Genomic DNA, 12,497 nt, shown 5'->3' with positions numbered 1-12,497 from the left:
GCAAGCTGGGCCCACTAAAGATTAGAACTGATTCAACTCAAGGTCTAGAGCCCACATCCAAGACTTGAAGAACTCACTAGAAGATCAAGAGGAGTAGTATATATAGGAGTAGTTTTGAACTATAGAGGAGCTTGGCACTTGGGAGAACTACCTCTGTATATTTACTTTTCTGCACTTTTAGAATGGATTCTTCTTTTTTGCCATTTTTGATTTCTAGAGCTATGAACAACTAAACCCCTTTCATTGGGTTAGGAAGCTTTGTTGTAATTTGATAGATCAATTATAGTTTTCATTCTTCTTTGATGAGCGGATATTTTATACGCTTTTGAGGGTAATTTCATGTAGATTTTAGTATGTTTTAGTTAGTTTTTAGTAGATTTTTATTAGTTTTTAAGCAAAATTATATTTCTGGACTTTACTATGAGTTTGTGTGTTTTTCTGTGATTTCAGGTATTTTCTAGCTGAAATTGAGGTTGCTGAGCAAAAATCTGATTCAGGCTGAAAAAGGACTGCTGATGCTGTTGGATTCTGACCAACCGGCTGATTAGCCGTGCTGTGACAGAGCATTTGGACCGTTTTCACTGAGAGGATGGGAAGTAGCCATTGACAACGGTGACACCCTACATATAGCTTGCCATGGAAGGAGCCTTGCAAATTCTGAAAGTAAGAAAGCAGTATGTTGTAGAGATTCAGAGGACAAAGCATCTCCAAAACTCTAACATATTCTCCATTATTAAGTAACAATTATTTATTTTATTCTCTTTTATTTTTCGTAATTCAAACTGATAATTATAATTATCCTTTCTTGTTTTTCTTGTGCTTTTCCAAAGCATTAGTCTTCCAAAAGGAATTATCCCTCTTCAAAACAAGTGTTACCTTTACAGCTCAATTGGCTAGAGCATTGGCTTATGTTCTTGGTAATTGGATGTCTTCTTTTTAAAATCTTTTTCAAAAATAATTTTTCTTGATTTAATCTTGTGTCAAACTTTAAGTTTGGTATTTTCTTGTTAATCTTTCTATAATTTTCAAAAATTTTATTGTGGTTTTCAAAAAAGTTTTAAGTTTTGTGTTCTTTCTTTTGTTCTTGTTGTTCTTGTGAATCTTCAAGGTGTTCTTGAGCCTTCTTTGTGTTTTGATCTTAAAATTTTTAAGTTTGGTGTTCCTTGGTATTTTCCCTCCAAAATTTTTGAAAACAAGGAGCATTAGATTTTTGTGTCTTTTGTGTGTTTTTCTCTTTCATCAAAAAAATTCAAAATTCAAACAAATATCTTTTCTAACTATTTTTAAGCTATATTTTTTAATTTTTTTTATAAAAATTCAGATTTCAATTTAGATTTCAAAAAAAAAATCTTATCTTTTCAAAATCTTTTTCAAAATCAAATTTTTTCTTTTTTTATTTTTTTCGAAAATTATTTAAAAATATTTTTCAAAATCTTTTTCTTAATTTTATTTCAAATTTTCGAAAATTTAGCTAACAAATAATGTAATTGATTCAAAAATTTTGAAGTTTGTTATTTTCTTGTTAAGAAAGGTTCAATCTTTAAATTCTAGAATCATATCTTTTAGTTTCTTGTTAGTCAAGTAATTAATTTTAATTTTAAAGATTAAATTTTTTTTAATCATATCTTTTTCTCATATCTTTTATATCATATCTTTTTAAATCATATCTTTTTCAAAAATTTGATTTCAAAATATCTTCTTATCTTCTTATCTTTTCAAAAGTTGATTTTCAAATCTTTTTCAACTAACTAATTAACTTTTTGTTTGTTTCTTATCTTTTTCAAAATACCCTAACCACTTTCTCTCTCCTCACTTTTTCGAAAATCTTCATAAAATATTTTTAAATTATTTTTTTATTTTATTTTTATTTTTATTTATTTTTATTGTCGTCTTTATTTTTTTTTATTTTTTTATTTTATTATTTTGAAATTTTTAATAAATAAAATAAATCCAAGTCATCTCCCTTTCTCCATCATGGACCTAAATGGAAATGAACAGTCCAGAAGGACTCTGGAGTCATATGCTAACCCCACTACTGCTTCATATGGGAGTAGTATCTATATACCCTCCATCGTAGTCAGTAGTTTTGAGTTGAATCCTCAGCTCATTATCATGGTGCAGCAAAGTTGCCAGTATTCCGGTCTTCCACAGGAAGAACCTACAGAGTTTCTGGCACAATTTTTACAAATTGTTGACACAGTACATGATAAGGAAGTAGATCAGGATGTCTACAGATTATTACTGTTTCCATTTGTTGTAAAAGACCAAGCTAATAGGTGGTTAAATAACCAACCTAAGAACAGCATAAAGACATGGAAACAACTGTCAGAAAAATTCCTAAATCACTATTTTCCTCCAAAACGGATGACACAGCTAAGGCTGAGCATCCAAGGCTTCAAACAAGGAGATAATGAATCCCTTTATGATGCCTGGGAGAGATACAGAGAGATGCTAAGAAAATACCCCTCTGAAATGTTTTCAGAGTGGGTGCAGTTAGACATCTTCTATTATGGGCTTACAAAATGAGCTCAGACTTCTCTAGACCACTCAGCTGGTGGATCTATCCACATGAGAAAGACAATTGAAGAAGCTCAAGAGCTCATTGATACAGTTGCCAGAAATCAGCACCTATACCTAAGCAGTGAACCTTCTATGAAAGAAGAGGCTAAAACAGTGACTATTGAACTCAGTCCTGCAAATCAAGCTACTGAATTCAATCAGCAATTATATTTTCTAACAAAACAGTTAGCTGAATTCAAGGAAATATTACAAGAAACAAGAATGGCTAATATGAATATGGAAGTACAGTTGAAGCAAACAGAACAGTAGTTATAAAAATAGATAACAGAAGAATGCCAAGCAGTTCAATTAAGAAGTGGAAAAACATTAAATACCTCACTTCAAGGCAGCAGGAAGCCAAGAAATGAACAAACGGCTACCCAAAATCCCTCTGAGGATAATCAGAGCCCAGAGAGGAATAATGCTAGCGCTGAACGCCCAAACCATGCTCAGCCCTGGCGTTCAACGCCAGAAACAAGCAAGGAATTGGCATTGAACGCCCAAAGGAAGCACAGTTCTGGCGTTTAGACGCCAGAAACAGGTGAGGAGTTGTCATCTAACGCCACTCCAGCTTCCACCCCTGGCATTCAATTGCCAGTGGGAGATCAGACACATACAAGTGCTGATAATAACCCTTCTAAAAAGGCTTCTCAACCCACATCTGTAGACAATAAACCTACAGCAACTAAGGTTGAGGAATACAAAGCCAAAATGCCTTATCCTCAGAAACTCCGCCAAGCAGAACAGGATAAGCAATTTTCCCACTTTGTAGACTATCTCAGGACTCTTGAAATAAAGATTCTGTTTGCAGAGGCACTTGAGCAAATACCCTCTTATGCTACGTTCATGAAAGAGATCTTAAGTCATAAGAAGGATTGGAGGGAAACTGAAAAAGTTTACCTCACTGAAGAATGCAGTGCAGTTATCTTGAAAAGCTTACCTGAGAAGCTTAAGGATCCCGGAAGCTTTATGATACCATGCACATTAGAGTGTACTTGAACCAAGCATGCTCTATGTGATCTTGGAGCAAGTATCAACCTAATACCTGCATCTATTATCACAAAGCTTGGTTTGACTGAAGAAGTCAAACGAACCCGGATATGTCTCCAACTTGCTGATGGCTCCATTAAATACCCATCAGGCGTGATTGAAGACATGATTGTCAAGGTTGGGCCATTTTCCTTTCCTACTGACTTTGCGGTGCTGGAAATGAAGGAGCACAAGAGTGCAACTCTCATTCTAGGAAGACCTTTCCTAGCAACTGGCCGAACCCTTATTGACATCCAAAAAGGGGAAGTAACCCTAAGAGTCAATGAAGATGAGTTCAAGTTGAATGTTGTCAAAGCTATGCAGCATCCAGACACCCCCAAATGACTGCATGAGCATTGATATTATTGACTCTCTGGTAAAAGAGGTCAATATAACTGAGAGTCTCGAATCAGAGCTAGAGGATATCTTTAAAGATGTTCAGCCTGATCTGGAGGAATCAAAGAGAATAATAGAACCTCTGAAAATCTCTCAGGAAGAGGAGAAACCTCCTAAACCCGAGCTCAAACCATTACCACCATCCCTAAAATATGCATTTCTGGGAGAAGGTGATACCTTTCCTATAATCATAAGCTCTACCTTAGAGCCACAGGAAGAGGAAGCACTAATTCAAGTGCTAAGGACACACAAGACAACTCTTGGGTGGTCCATCAGTGATCTTAAGGGCATTAGCCCAGCCAGATGCATGCACAAAATCCTATTGGAAGGTGACGCTAAGCCAGTGGTTCAACCACAAAGGCGGCTGAACCTAGCCATGAAGGAGGTGGTGCAGAAGGAGGTCACTAAATTACTAGAGGCTTGGATTATTTATCCTATTTCTGATAGCCCCTGGGTAAGCCCTGTCCAAGTTGTCCCTAAGAAAGGTGGCATGACAGTGGTTCCTAATGAAAAAAAATGAACTGGTTCCTAGAAAGATAGTTAAAGGGTGGCGTATGTGTATTGATTATAGAAGGCTCAATACAGGCTCCAGAAAGGATCATCTTCCTTTACCATTCATAGACCAGATGCTGGAAAGACTAGCAGGTCATGAATACTACTGCTTCCTGAATGGATATTCAAGTTATAATCAAATTGTAGTAGATCCCCAAGATCAAGAGAAAACAGCATTCACATGTCCATCTGGAGTATTTGCATACAGAAGGATGCCATTTGGCTTGTGCGATGCACCTGCAACCTTTCAAAGGTGCATGCTCTCAATTTTCTCTGATATGATGGAAAAATTTTCTGGAAGTCTTCATGGATGACTTTTCAGTATTTGGAGACTCATTCAGCTCCTGTCTTGAACATCTAGCACTTGTTCTAAAGAGGTGCCAAGAGACTAACCTGGTTTTAAACTGGGAGAAATGTCACTTTATGGTGACTGAAGGAATTGTCCTTGGGCACAAACTTTCAAACAAGGGAATAGAGGTGGATCAAACTAAGGTAGAGGTAATTGAAAAATTACCACCACCTGCCAATGTTAAGGCAATCAGAAGCTTTTTGTGGCATGCAGTATTTTATAGGAGGTTTATAAAGGATTTTTCAAAAATTGCCAAACCTCTAAGTAATCTGCTAGCTGCTGATATGCCATTTATCTTTGATAAGGAGTGTCTGCAGGCGTTTGAGACTCTGAAAGCTAAGCTGGTCACAGCACCAGTCATCTCTGCACCAGACTAGACATTACCTTTTGAACTGATGTGTGATGCCAGTGACCATGCCATTGGTGCAGTGTTGGGACAAAGGCATGACAAGCTTCTGCACGTCACTTACTATGCCAGTCGTGTTCTAAATGACGCACAGAAGAACTACACAACCACAGAAAAAAAGCTACATGCAGTGGTTTACGTCATTGACAAGTTCAGATCCTATTTAGTAGGATTAAAAGTGATTGTGTACACTGACCATGCTGCTCTTAAATATCTACTCACAAAGAATGATTCAAAACCCAGACTCATAAGATGGGAGTTGCTTATACAAGAGTTTGATATAGAAATAAGAGACAGAAAAGGGACAGAGAATCATGTAGCAGATCACCTGTCCCGAATAGAACCAGTAGAAGGGGCGTCCCTCCCTTTTACTGAGAACTTTCTGGATGAGAAACTCTTTGCCATCCAGGAAGTGCCATGGTTTGCAGACATTGTAAACTACAAGGCAGTGAGATTCATACCCAAAGAGTACAGTAGGCAGCAATCAAATAAGTTGATCACAGATGCAAAGTACTATCTTTGGGATGAACCATATCTCTTCAAGAGATGTACAGACGGAGTAATCAGTAGATGTGTGCCTAAAGAAGAAGCACAGAAGATCCTCTGGCATTGCCATGGATCACAGTATGTAGGACATTTTGGAAGTGAGCGAATAGCCACAAGAGTCCTCTAATGTGGCTTTTACTGGCCTACTCTCTATAAAGATTCCCGAGTGTTTGTACTTAATTGTGACAGTTGCCAAAGATCTGGTAATTTACCTCACAGTTATGCCATGCCTCAACAAGGGATCTTAGAGATTGAGTTGTTTGATGTATGGGGTATTGACTTCATGGGGCCTTTTCCACCATCCTACTCAAACACTTATATTCTGGTGGCAGTTGATTATGTATCCAAATGGGTGGAAGCTATTGCAACGCCCACTAATGACACTAAGACAGTACTAAAATTCCTCCAGAAACACATCTTCAACAGATTTGGTACCCTAAGAGTATTAATCAGTGATGAGGGCACTCATTTCTGCAATAAGCAGCTTTACTCTGCTTTGGTTCGTTTTGGAGTTAGCCACAGGGTAGCCACTCCATATCATCCACAGATAAATGGGCCAGCTGAAGTCTCTAACAGAGAACTTAAAAGAATCCTGGAACGGACTGTAATTAACCATAGAAGGGATTAGGCAAGAAGCTTGGATGATGCTCTGTGGGCATACAGAACAGCATTCAAGACCCCTATAGGGACCTCTCCATACCAGCTTGTGTATGGAAAGGCATGTCACTTGCCAGTGGAACTGGAGCATAAGGCCTACTGGGCAACTAGATTCCTAAACCTTGATGCCAAGTTAGCTGGAGAAAAACGATTGCTCCAGTTAAATGAGCTAGAGGAATTTAGACCCAATCCTTTCGAAAATGCAAAAATTTACAAGGAGAAAGTGAAAAAATGGCATGATAAGAAGTTATCATCCAGAGTCTTTGAGCCAGGGTAGAAAGTTCTACTGTTTAATTCTAGGCTCAGATTATTCCCCGGGAAATTGAAATCCCGGTGGAGAGGACTATATGTGATTACAAGTGTGTCACCATATGGATACGTAGAGCTTCAGGATAATGATTCTAACAAAAAGTTCATTGTTAATGGACAGAGAGTCAAACATTATCTTGAAAGCAATTTTTAGCAAGAATGCTCAAAACTGAGACTTGATTAAAGCTCAGTAATAGTCCAGTTAAAGACAATAAAGAAGCACTTGCTGGGAGGCAACCCAGTCATGAGTTTATTTTATTTGTAATTTTAAATTAGATAATACATTTCAGTGAATGATACAGAGTTACAGAAGGCTTCAGAAGATAAAACAGCAAAAAAAAGAGCTATTTTGGGCGTTGAATGCCCAAAAGAAGCATCTACTGGGCATTCAACGCCATTAGAAATAGCCATTTGGGAGTTAAACGCCAGAAAGAAGCACCTTCTGGGCGTTTAACGCCAGATTTACAGCGTTCTGGGCGTTCAGAAAAACGCCCAGTAACAAAGGAGTTTCTGGCGTTCAACGCCAGCTAGAAGCAACAGCTGGCCGTTGAACGCCCAGGAGAAGCTACATTTGGGCGACAAACGCCCAAAACATGCAGCATTTGGGCGTTGAACGCCAGGATTGTGGGGAAGAGGTAATTTTGTTTTCAATTCAAATTTTTTCCAATTTTCATGTTTCAATTCATGATTTCTTGCATAAACATGTCACAAACTCTCATCTTTCAACTTCAATTTCAAAAAATTTTTAATCCTAAACATATTTCTTGATTTTTCTTTAATTTCTTTACAAATCTTTTTAATTTCTTCTCATATCTTTTTCAACTCATCATATCTTTTGAATTTTGAAATTGCCTCTCCTTCTATTCCTCTCCTTTCCTTTCTTTTGCTTGAGGACAAGCAAACCTCTAAGTTTGGTGTGATTTGCCATGATCACTAAGCTAAAACTCATCAAGATCGTGGCACCTAAGGGAGCAGGAAGAGCAAGGATGTGACTTGAAGGAACTGAAGCGTCAGAAATTATCTCTTGAAGGACCAAGCACCCCACAGACTAGAAGAACATCCACTTCCCAAAATAAAGGTTGTTGAATCCTAATCTTTGCATTAACTCTGTGATAACTATTCTTATTAGGAATTTACCTTAGAAGTTATATATTAGTAGTAGTAATTAATATCTCTATTTTGATTTTATCTCCAATTAAGCTATAATTTATTTTTCTCATTATCATCAAACATGAATAAAATAGTAGAATTTTAGAATAAAGAGGCAATAAATCTTTTCGAGTTTTTAATAAGGAAAATTCTAATTATTTATATGTGGTGGCAATACTTTTTGTCTTCTGAATGAATGCTTGAATAGTGCATATTTTTTATATTGAATTTTATGAATGTTAAAATTGTTGGCTCCTGAAAGAATTATGAATAAGAGAAATATTATTGCTGATCTGAAAAATCATGAAATTGATTCTTGAAGCAAGAAAAAGCAGTGAAAAAAAAGAAAAAAAAGAAGAAAAAAAGAAAAAAAGGAGGGGGGAAAGAAGCAAAAGAGGTAGAAAAAGCCAATAGCCCTTTAAACCAAAAGGCAAGGGTGAAAAGGTTCCAAGGCTTTGAGCATCAATGGATAGGAGGGCCCAAGGAAATAAATCCAGGCCTAAGCGGCTAAATCAAGCTGTCCCTAACCACGTGCTTGTGGCATGCAGGTCCAAGTGCAAAACTTGAGACTGAGTGGTTAAAGTCGTGATCCAAAGCAAAAGAATGTGCTTAAGAACTCTGGGGACTTTAGCAAAGCTAAGTCACAATCTAAAAAGGTTCACCCAGTTATGTGTCTGTGGAATTTTTGTATCCGGTGGTAATACTGGAAAACAAAGTGCTTAGGGCCACGGCCAAGACTCATAAAGTAGCTGTGTTCAAGAATCAACATACTAAACTAGGAGAATCAATAATACTATCTGAATTTTGAGTTCCTATGGATGCCAATCATTCTGAAATTCAAAGGATAAAGTGAGATGCCAAAACTGTTCAGAAGTAAAAAGCTAATAGCCCCGCTCATCTAATTAGAATCTGAGCTTCACTTGAAACTCTAAGATATTATTGTTTCTTAATTTTTTTTATCCTATTTTATTTATCTAGTTGCTTGGAGACAAGCAACAGTTTAAGTTTGGTGTTGTGATGAGCGGATATTTTATACGCTTTTTGGAGGTAATTTCATGTAGATTTTAGTATGTTTTAGTTAGTTTTTAGTAGATTTTTATTAGTTTTCAAGCAAAAATCATATTTCTGGACTTTACTATGAGTTTGTGTATTTTTCTATGATTTCAGGTATTTTCTAGCTGAAATTGAGGGAACTGAGCAAAAATCTGATTTAGGCTGAAAAAGGACTGCTGATGTTGTTGGATTCTGACCTCCCTGCACTCGGAATAAATTTTTTAAAGCTACAAGAGTCCAATTGGCGCGCTCTCAATTGGGTTAGAAAGTAGACATCCAGGGCTTTTCAGCAATATATAATAGTCCACACTTTGCGCGAAGATAGATGATGTAAAATGGCGTTCAACGCCAGTTCCATGTTGCAGTCTGCAGTTCAGCGCCAGAAACACGTCACGAACCAGAGTTGAAAGCCAAAAACACGTTACAACATGGCGTTCAACTCCAGAAACAGCCCAGGTACGTGAGAAGCTTAAGTCTCAGCCCCAGCACACACCAAGTGGGCCCCATAAGTGGATTTCTGCACTATCCATCTTAGTTTACTCATTCTCTGTAAACCTAGGTCACTAGTTTAGTATTTAAACAACTTTTAGAGACTTATTTTGTATCTCATGACATTTTTAGATCTGAATTTTATACTCTTTGACGGCATGAGTCTCTAAACCCCATTGTTAGGGGTGAGGAGCTCTGTAGCGTCTTGATGAATTAATGCAATTATTTCTGTTTCTCATTCAAATATGCTTGTTCCTATCTAAGATGTTCATTTGCGCTTCACTATGAAGGAGGTGATGATCCGTGACATTCATCACCTTCCTCACCCCATGAACATGTGCCTGACAACCACCTCCATTCTATATCAGATTGAATGAGTATCTCTTAGATTCCTTATTCAGAATCTTCGTGGTATAAGCTGGAATTGATGGCAGCATTCATGAGAATCCGGAAAGTCTAAACCTTGTCTGTGGTATTCTGAGTAGGATTCTGGGATTGGATGACTGTGACGAGCTTCAAACTCGCGAGTGTTGGGCGTGATGACAAACGCAAAAGAATCAATGGATTCTATTCCGACATGATCGAGAACCAACAGCTGATTAGCCGTGCTGTGACAGAGCATTTGGACCGTTTTCACTGATGGGAAGTAGCCATTGACAACGGTGACACCCTACATATAGCTTTCCATGGAAGGAGCCTTGCAAATTCTGAAAGTAAGAAAGCAGTATGTTGTAGAGATTCAGAGGACAAAGCATCTCCAAAACTCCAACATATTCTCCATTATTAAGTAACAATTATTTATTTTATGCTCTTTTATTTTTCATAATTCAAACTGATAATTATAATTGTATCCTGACTAAGAATAATAAAATAACCATAGCTTGCTTCAAGCCAACAATCTCCGTGGGATTCGACCCTTACTCATGTAAGGTATTACTTGGACGACCTAGTGCACTTGCTGGTTAGTTGTGCGAAGTTGTAAGAAATCTTGATTTTGATATTGGCATTACAATTTCGTGCACCATTCTTCTTCTTTCTTTTCTCTTGATCTTACTAGAAAGCTTTTGATCTTCATCTAATTAGATTGTTATCTTGGGAACGAAACTCTCCATAATTGGATCTCCTCTGAGCCTTGGAAAAGGGATGAGGAGATCATGCTAGAAATGCTTTCTCATGTTGGAACAAATTGGGGTTTGGGCGGATATAGTGACATGTAATTCTCCCAACACTTTGATTTGGAAATACATGTGGTATAATCAGTGACCACACTTCATCTCTTCCCATGAGCAATTAAATCAAGGAATTAGGCAATTGTTCAAGCTTAGAGAGATTGAATTGCCAAGGAATTGGGATCCAATCACTTAAGATTGCCAAGGAGATCAATGAATGCATTGATTGAGGAAGAGATGAGAATGAACTTGATCTGGAGAATGCAACATCTCCTAAACCCAATGATTTCCCCATTTCCCATTCTCTTTACTTTCTGTCATTTATTTTCATGCTCATTGCCCCAAATCCCCATTTAAGATTCTGCACTTTATTTTCTGTTATTTACTTTTCTGCCATTTAATTTTCTGCAATTCTCAACTACATCCTGTTTAGCTCAACTAGCATAATCTTCCAATTAAAGTTGCTTGACCAATCAATCCTTGTGGGATTCGACCTCACACTATTGTGAGTTTTTACTTGACGACAATTCGGTATACTTGCCGAAGGGAAATTTGTTGAGAGATAAGTTTTCATGTATCAAGTTTATGGCACCGTTGCCGGGGATTGATTTTGAATCAACAATGATTAAGTTGGAAGTTCACTAGATTGAGCATTTTTCTTTTTCTTTATTTGTTTATTTGATTCAGTCAATTTCCTTCAGTTTGTTTAGTTTCTTCCTCATCCCCTTTACCCTCTCTGTTTTCTTTCGTTGTTTGTTAATCACAATTTTGCTCACTAACCCACTAACTGTTTGATAATTTGCATCACTTACACTAACAATTACTCTAACAAGAATAATATCTTCATTTTATCTCTTGTTGTGAGTTTTGTCTGTTGTATGACAAGGAGAACAGAGGGAGCTTCAACTTCCTTTGATTCAGAACCTGAAAGGACCCTCTAGAGACTAAGGAGGGAAGCAAGAGGGAAAGGAATTGTTGGTGCTGAGGAAGAGGAAGAGTACTTTGAACCCAACATGGAAGAGAATTTGGAAAACAATCATGAAGAAGAAGCTCACAACCATGCTAGAGAAGGCCTTGCAAACCGTGCTGGGCAAGAAAGGAGAGTTCTAGGCTCCTACATTAATCCTAATCCAGGAAACTGTGGAAGTAGCATCCAGCAGCCCACCATACATGCCAACAACTTTGAACTAAAACCCCAGCTCATCACCCTTGTTCAGAACAATTGTTTATTTGGAGGAAGTGCTCAAGAAGACCCCAATCAACACCTAACCACCTTCCTGAGAATTTGTGACATTGTGAAGTCTAATAGAGTCCACCCGGATGTCTATAGGCTGCTCTTGTTCCCTTTTTCACTCAGGGACATGGCATCTAAATGGCTTGAATCCTTCCCAAAGGAGAGCTTAACAAATTGGGAAGATATGGTGAACAAATTTTTGGCAAGATTCTACTCTCCTCAAAGAATCAACAGGCTGAGAGCTGAGGTGAAGACTTTCAGGTAGCAAGATGGTGAGACTTTCTATGAAGCATGGGAGAGATTTAATGACTTAACAAGAAGATGCCCACCAGATATGTTTAATGAATGGGTTCAACTTCACATTTTCTATAAAGGTCTTTCCTATGAGTCAAAGAAGGTCGTAGATCATTCATCAGGAGGCTCTCTAAACAAGAAGAAAACCATTGAAGAAGCCATAGATGTCATTGAAACAGTTGTTGAGAATGACTACTTCTATGCCTCCGAAAGAAGTAACACTAGAGGAGTAATGGAGCTGAACCACATGGATGCATTCCTAGCTCAAAATAAGATGATCACCAAGTAGCTAGCAGATCTCACTAA

General features: G+C 37.5%; 1 non-coding gene across 1 annotated transcript; it reads right to left on the bottom strand.

Annotated features, from left to right (window-relative positions):
- Nucleotides 1-12,129: 12,129 nt before the first annotated feature.
- On the bottom strand, nucleotides 12,130-12,237 carry LOC112794003 (small nucleolar RNA R71). The gene has a single exon (XR_003198685.1). It is a non-coding gene; the product is annotated as a small nucleolar RNA R71 (small nucleolar RNA).
- Between the last annotated feature and the right edge of the window lie 260 nt (nucleotides 12,238-12,497).

This window comes from Arachis hypogaea, chromosome 3, assembly GCF_003086295.3.
Source record: "Arachis hypogaea cultivar Tifrunner chromosome 3, arahy.Tifrunner.gnm2.J5K5, whole genome shotgun sequence".
NCBI lineage: Eukaryota > Viridiplantae > Streptophyta > Magnoliopsida > Fabales > Fabaceae > Arachis > Arachis hypogaea.
Note: the sequence above shows the minus strand (reverse complement) of the source record. Positions and strands in the feature narration are given on the sequence as shown.